Source organism: Panthera tigris, chromosome F3 (genome assembly GCF_018350195.1).
Source record: "Panthera tigris isolate Pti1 chromosome F3, P.tigris_Pti1_mat1.1, whole genome shotgun sequence".
NCBI lineage: Eukaryota > Metazoa > Chordata > Mammalia > Carnivora > Felidae > Panthera > Panthera tigris.
In genome coordinates, this window is record NC_056678.1 from 56,749,876 (window position 1) to 56,758,152 (window position 8,277).

The 8,277-nt window shown below is 38.8% G+C and overlaps 1 long non-coding RNA gene across 2 annotated transcripts; it reads left to right on the forward strand.

Annotated features, from left to right (window-relative positions):
• The first annotated feature begins 4,201 nt into the window (after positions 1 to 4,201).
• LOC122235987 lies at positions 4,202 to 5,559 on the forward strand. 2 transcript variants are annotated; one of them, XR_006214185.1, is made up of 3 exons: positions 4,202 to 4,647; positions 4,770 to 4,849; positions 5,044 to 5,559. It is a non-coding gene; the product is annotated as an uncharacterized LOC122235987 (long non-coding RNA). The 2 variants fall into 2 exon arrangements; XR_006214184.1 differs by having other exon boundaries at positions 5,066 to 5,559.
• The last annotated feature ends 2,718 nt before the right edge of the window (positions 5,560 to 8,277 follow it).

The following is an 8,277-nucleotide window of genomic DNA, read 5'->3' on the forward strand; positions in this document are numbered from 1 at the left end:
GTTACAATTTCACATGAAAGGAGGCTTCATTATTCTTTAGTCACCCATCTACTTTATTCAACTATGCATTAACCAAATATTTATTAAATCCACAACCTACCCTGTGTTAGGTGCTGTACTAAGTGCAGAAGGCTTTATAGGATTTATGACTTGGCCCCCAACGTGCTCCTGGGCCTCAGCAGCAGTGTATGTGGTCCAGGTTGCCTGTGAAGTAATTGTTTATTCCCAACCTAATTACTTCCATTGTAATTAAGCCCCCTTTCCTTTGGCTGATTGCCGATAGGTGATGCGGTCAGTCAACACGGTTACCAGGTTTACGTCTGTGACAAGATATGGCTGGCAGGATCTTCTAAGGGCTTATTGGGAAGGAAAGGCGGCGTATGCACAGGTTTACCTGCATGGGAATACTGGAGATTATTGGCAGAGAAGAAGGAGTATCGGAATGGAGGGCATGAGCAGGAGAAAGGGAAAAATGTCTCGTTTCCTGGGGTTGAGGGCAGGGAAGAGGGGGAGAGTGTTGCTTGCCACTTTTGGGGAGTAGAAGAGAAGCATGAATCAAACTAGCTGCTTTTACTTATACAGCATATATTTTGAACTTATTTTATTACCATCGAATAAGGAAATGCTTTAGAGCAGTAGCAAAACATGGCATGGAGACGGGCCAAAGAAAAAAATCTCAACATAGTGACTAATTCTTTTAAGGTGATTCAGTTTGCAGACTTCACAGGTAGTGGAAACAGTGTAGTAATGCACAACCTGACAGAATAATAGTCACCTCAGTTTTCTTACTCAGAGGGATAAACAACCAGGGACCAAAAATGTGATTAATATCTTAATTATGCTTTAATACAAGGATATTTTAGTGGCCACTTTTAAAAGATCTTTCTTTGTGTTTTACCTTTAGGCCAATAAATCTATACTGACTTTATGACATAATGATTTTGTTTTATAAACATGTCAGCTTAAGGAATGATTCGAGCACATCCTACCTTGCCCATCCAATTTTTTATTCCTAGCGATTTAAACTGATAATCTGAGTTTTTTACTTTGTGTGGGGCATCTTGATTATAAATATATCCTAAATCATAATTATAAACACATCATACCATGAAGAAACAGAAAATCTCTCTGATACAGAGACATCATTTTCTAAATATGCTCTTGCCATTTTATCATTTCAAGAATAAAGGGAAATAGAAACACAATGAAAAAATCATAAAGGCACCTAACCATCCTTGATTTTTAAAAAATCACTTACATGAGATAGAATGCTTGGCTGATGGTTCAGGTCTGATAGAGTATAAATCTCCAGCTTAGATATGGCTGATGAAAAATGAAACATAAAGTCTAAATTCAGACCTCCCCACATCACTAGCAGAGTCCAGATTAAAGAATAGCAGAGTAAAACCAAAGCCCATACTTCACTCTGCTGGAGAAGTTGAGTGGGACCATGCTAAGGGAAAACAAAAAAGAAAAGAAAGTCTTACCCTGTCTTGTACGTACTTGCAACTGCTCTTTATTCCCTTATTCAGTACTATTATAGAGATTCTGTTTCCCTTTCAAAAACCAGTGGGACGGGAGTAGCTTTTTCTTGGGGCCTAGCCTGTGCTAATCTCCACAGCATGAATGGGGCTGAATGCACGTCCGCTCGTTCATGTTTGCTAAAGTGTTTCTCTTCTGAAGACATTTTTCTTTAGGCATTTTCCATCTTCCTGACCAGGAGGCCAGCTCCACGAGGTTAAAAGCATATCATTTTTTGTTTTGTTTCGTTTGGACTTTTCTGGTTGTGCCCTGAAAAGAATTAGAAAACTATGGTCAGTTAAAAGACCATACAGGTAATTCAGGCATATGGTGAGCTAATGTTTGTGTTTAATATTTTGTGAAACTAACTTGCTAGTCCCTTTCTTTCCTTACTAGACTCTTGTTAGGATCTTACTGCCTTGATATCTGACGACTTTTTCCAGGGCAGTATAAGCGACCTCCCACCAAGGAATGACACCCAGTACCACAGGTAAACCTTTAACATCTCTTGCAAAGAATAGGATTCTAGTATCAGGAATGATGTAGCAGTTCAGGTATAGAGGAATGAAGAGATCAACAAATCCGGATTCTCTAAAACAACTTTAATGCTGGACAAATTTGACAAAAATAATCAATCCAGTGAACTGGAAATATATAGCAAAGCAGTCTGTGAAAACCAGCAGGTTTGCTGTTGAAGGAAGCTACCTTTATTTGGAGTGGAAGGGGGGAAAACCCAGGCCCAGAAGCAACTGAGAAAAGACAAGACTGTAGCTCTACTAGCCTGAGGTTTTGGTTTCTGTTGGGATGTAGTGGAATACCAGAGGGCTAGACAGGAAGATTCTGGAAATAAGATAGCCATTGAGGGCCTTGATAAGCATTCCATGCATCCTTGGCTGTCTGGAAGCCTGTACTCATGAGGAGGAGACCTCAGAGGGCCCAGCAAAAAGTAAGAATGGAGGCAGATATGAAAAGGGCCCAGACTTGGAATGGATTACCCAAACCAAACACAGATCCACTAACAGAGAGTGGGAGCAGTGTAGCCATGAGGTGTTTGAGCACAATGTGTGCCAATCTCATTGACTGACCACTAAACTGTACAGACACAGGGGTTACTTTAGGAAGGCAGACTCAAAAAGGACAATAATATATATATTTTTTAAACTCTGAGAAGAGACATCAGTAGCCATACACTGCAGGGATGATAGTTTCTGCAGATTAAGCCTAGATTAGTTGATTTTTAAAAATAAAATAAAAGGGAAAGTAAGCAAAAAACCCCAGCAACAACAGAAAAACCCAGGATAAAAATAAAATTAGAACAAGGGTTGTTATATTATCTAAACTGTCCAAGGGACACCTGGGTGGCTCAGTCAGTTGAGTGCCGACTTCAGCTCAGGTCATGATCTCACAGTTCGTGAGCTTGAGTCCCACGTCAGGCTCTGTGCTGACAGCTCAGAGCCTGGAGCCTCCTTCATATCCTGTGTCTCCCTCTCTCTCTGTCTCTCCTTCGCTCATGCTCTGTCTCTCTGTCTCTCTCTCTCTCTCAAAAATAAAATAAACATAAAAAAATTAAAATGTCCAATTTTCAATAAGAAATAATGAAACATGCAAAAAGCAGAAAAGTAAGACTAATACTCAGGGAGAAAAAGAAGCAGTCAATGAAAATGGACTCTGTGAAGCCCTATAAGTTGGATTTAGTAGATAAAGACTTCAAAGCATGTATTATATAATGTTCAAAAAAATTTTAAAGAACAGAAAATATGCTAATAATGATTCAGTATAGAGGGAACACTGATAAGGAAGTCAAATCTATTAAAAAGTACCAGACGAAACTTCTAGAGTTGAAAAATACAACCACCAAAACAAAATATTCACGAGATCGATTCCACAGCAGATTTGCCATGAATGAAGAAAGAGTTACTGAACTTGGAAATGGATCAAAAAAATTTATCCAAGCTGAAAAACAGAAAGAAAAACAATTGAAGACACATTAAACAAATCCTGAGACCCGTGTGTCACTACCAATCATAATAATCCTGTGTGTAATGGGGAATCCCAGTGGGAGAGAGAAAGAAAAGGACATGACAAATATTTGAAGAAACAACTGGCTGAAAATATCCCAAACTTGATGAAAAACATTTATCAATGGATCTGAGAAACTAAACAAATGCCAAAGAGATTTTTACTTAGACACACCATAGCTGAACTATTGAAAGTCAAAGAAAAAGAGATTATCTTGAAAGATTCCAGAGAAAACTCTAGTATCAGGAACCTAAATGCCTAGTAGGTGCATCAGTGATCCAGGAGGCTGGAATAGATCTCAATCCATGAACCCAGATTCCTAGATCTTACAGTAAATACAAATGAAATCGTAGAGCCCTCTTTCATCCTGATGTTCTGATGCGTATCTTTGAATAAGGGGTTCTATATGTTTTTGGAAAAGAGATTAGTAAAAAAGATCCATAAATGACTCTATATCCAACTTGACCTTGATCAAGTAATATGGTCAACAAGCCAGTACTGATTATGTTCGCAATGTTCTAAAGAATGAAAATTCTACCAAGAGCAATGATGGAATCCTAGGGAGAATGCCTTGGTGACCACAGGCAACCCATTCTCCCAGGAATGAAAACAAACAGACAAAAATCAATTCTGGATAGTTTAAGCATGTGAAAATAGTATAGCTATGTCTTTTCCCAGGTTGCTAGAGTTTAATGACTGTGGCAGTTGAAAACCTGCTTTTAAATGGGTGGATGGATTATGAGAGCAGAGTGTACAGCTCGTTTCAAATAAAAGAAGAAGCTTTGTAATTAAAAAAATGCTTAAGGTCAAGTCTGTACCTCCTTATTCAATATTAACAAGCAAACAAACAAAGAACAAAAGTTCTCTGAGTTTTAATACCATGTGTTCAGATCATTTAGTGTGTTTTGCTGTCCACATGAGCTCACTTTCTGGATAATTGGAAAGTTAAGTAATTGCCTAGAAAAGGTAAATATTTGTTAAAGTCCTTAAGAGGAGACTTAACTTATTTGCTACAACTGCAATAAAATAGTAGTTTGTGTCAACATAAGATCCTTCTTGTATCTATCCTATGATGTCATGGGGAACTGCCAACACACAGTTTTTGATGTAAGACTTTTTCAATATACTTCATTCATAATCAGAACTTACATTGTGATATCATTTTCCCCCTAAACTCTGAATAAATAAATAAAAGTGTGTTGACTTTGATTTATTTGTGTTTTCCTTAGGCACCTGATGATGATGACAGCTAAGGAAGATTCAATTGGCTGGTGTGATTGATAGATTTAAACGGCTAATGACCAAGGAGGTGGGACATTTTCAGTTCCAAATGAATAAGCTAATTCCTTCAGTATTTATGCTTTTCCTTGGGGCTCATGTTGTGCTGCTGGACACGTGTTCCAAAGTAGTCTTCCCTTTATAAGTTTTTTCACTTCGAACAGAATTGTTTCTCTGTAAGCGAGAGCTATATATTCCCCTCCTCCCTTTCTGTACTTCTTACAGGGCTTTTTTGGATGTGTTTTAGAAGTGTTGCTGACTAGCTGGCTGAAAAGGGACGGGGAAGAACTTGGATATCGAATTTGAACCAGATCTCGAAGGATTCTGAATGAAAATGCAATACAGTGCGACAGCAGAGTCAATAACTCCAGGCACGGAAACCAGCAATGCCGTATACATACAGAGGGGAATGGTCACTGCTTATGTAGAGGAACAACAGCCTGACTAATTCATGCAGGAGGTGAGACTGGGGCCCAGGAGGAGACCCCGAAATTACAAATAGAAAATGTGGCCATTTACCTCACCGTTTACCTGAAGAAAACTTGAAGCGTGAAAGACCTACTTTTGCATCTTTTAGGATCTAAGTGGAATTGGCATGTTTTAGGAAGTGAGTTCTATTTCCTATATTTCATTTCAAGGATTCATAGTCTTCAAGAGCCAGCAAAGGGATGTATTTTCCTTAACATTTTCATGTAAGATGATCCATAAAGACTCTTTAAAAGTTCATATGCTCACCTCTTGTTTCAGGCTGACAAATGATTTTATTATTATGAATTTTATATACTATTCTTCAAAGAGTAACTCTTTTCTTCAGTGTTGTTTCATCAATAAAAGTTACTTCTTCTAAATAATTCTCATTGCCCCTTCAATCTCATGAGAACCTGTGCATAAATCTAAAGGAAGATATTGGGATTTTCAGAGATGGTGTTCAGCATATATTCTCAATTTTCCTCTCCTTTCCTACCTCCACCCACTTTTCTCTTCCTTACTTTGGGAAATTTCTTAGGGAATAAATCAAGACTTTCCTGACTGTTCTTAGCCCACAGCAAGTTTTCCTCATTTCACATGTCCTTGACTTCAATGTCTGTAGCTACTACACTGGCCCTGCTCTTCTGTGTGCTGCCTGATAATTATTTTCCACGTGCTTCGGGGACACCCCTCTAGTCTCTCCACCAGGTCCCAAGTTCCTCAAGGACAAGGGCTGTCCTTCACCCCTTAAACATCTCCAGTGTAATCTCATATAATTTAGAAATGACTATCAACTAAATGCACAAACAAGGGAAATGTATCCATAATTTTCTATGTATTTGGAAACATGGACTACATTGTGCTCACTCTAATCTACATTATTCTCATCAAATTTTAAGTACATTTTTCATTATCCATTTTCCATTATTTCACTAAGTGAAAATAGCAAAGTCAATTTCAGAGTTTTCTTCTAACAGCAAATTATAAATCTACATAAATCTTAAGGGTATTTCTATAGAGTAGGTCAAGAATATACTATCTATTAAGGGAAGCTACAGGTAAACAAAATGTATGTTTCATCTCAAGTTATTAACCATCATAAACATTAAGTTATTCACAGAAAATTGGATATAATATGAAATATAAAATAAAACACAAATTAAAAGTATTAAGCTCATCTTAAAGTTCAAGTTTCCAGACTCTAGCTTTACTCTTTGTCCCCCAAACACCACTCCAACTAAAACAGTCTTGAACCCTTGAACTTCACCTTTCTGCTGTTGTTTTTTCAAAAGAGACATTGAAGTTTTTTCTTCCAGAAAATTGGAGCAAGCAAAATCAAAGATATCATCTGTGATTTTTCATCTTGACTAGTAGAAAAGGGTAATCCTTCTGTAATTTTTTGAAACATTTGTGATGTGGTATATGTAACATTAAATAACGTTTACTGCAGCCCCCCCCTCCCCCCCCCTCCCCTTGGAACTGAGAGTAATTTCCTCTCCAATTTTCCTCTCACTCAGTCAATTCATTTTTAGGCCGGGTCCTCTTGAAGAAACAAAACATTAATTGGATTTGCCATTGTGTCTTGGACTGTTTTGGTGACAATTTTCTGTGACAGGGAAAAAGAGTTGCTAATTCATTGCTTCAGGAAATGAAGGGCTAATAGCCTCACATCTGGTAAATTATGGTCTTCCTGCTCATTGAGGTGGCAACGGTACACACAGCATTATTTGGAATTAAGAAAAAGCAGCGAAGGAAATCAATTTTTACCTTTGCAGTGGATTCAAAAAACGAAAAATCCAGGAACATGTTCTTTATAAAAGCATCCATTGTTGAAGACACAGAATTGAGTCAGCCACAGGGCAGTTTGAGCAAAAACCCTTCCAGCATCCTAATGGAAACTTTGACTGGTTGGTGGACTTAGATCACGTGGTTTAGCTTCTTTCTTGCCCCTGAGGGCGGAGCCCTGTCTTGCCACTGGGGGTGGGGCCATGTGCAAATCACCATATTTGCACACACATAATAATACAGCCTTAAAGGCCTCTGGGGAGAATGACAAATAAAGATTGATTTTGCTTTGAGTGGGGATCATGCTGTACATTGGATGGGAAAGTCGGTCAGTCTCACTTCTACATGACACAAGGACTTTGATTTGCAAAAAGGAAGTAAAGAAAGGGTGGGTGAAAGTGGAAATTCCCCAAAGGACGTATACAGGACGTGGCAGCCTTCACTATGAATTACAAGAGTTCAGGAATAGAATTTGAAGTGTCTCACCCTTGTCATTGTCCCAATGGTGGTGTTGGGGGTGAATGGCTTTTATCACATCAATACCACACTGCACCACAAACTTGTGAAATCACCCCGATGACTCTCATATTCATTCCTGTCCAGGTCCAAGAGAAAATGAACTATGATGACCAAAAAAGTAAACTGGAGGGTTTCAACTGTAGGTATAAGGAGGTGAAAACAAACCTAACATCTGAGAAAGGCACCGGTGCTTGAAAACAGGGCTCTTTCTGTCCTGACAGAGCAGTGACAGCATAGCTCAGCGTAGATTTACTCCCTCCTAATCCTCTGTAATCCCCAGTTTGGACAATTAATTTCACAAGGGGTCATGCACTCTTCCTATGTATTTCTACTGAGAGCTTTACAAGGTGGACATGTGTCCATCGTGATGCATTTTGACGGCTCCTTTCCCCTAGAGCTGAGACTATTCCTTGATTATGGTAGGTAATTTTTTGTGTTGTAAATGGAGTGTAGCTAAAGTGTTCCCTTGATCACAGATCACAGAAAACAGCATGTGCTTAGGAGGGAGAGAGAGAGGGAGAACAAGGCTGTGGATTTAGAAATCATTTTGTTTGTCTAAACCTGGGCCTGGTTCCACACAGAGGACACAAACAGGAAGTGAGAGGAGAAGCCGAGTGGGTTCAAGTCAGGATGTTACACTAAGATCCGCCAGCTGCAGTCAGAACTAAGAGATGTAGGGGGAGCACC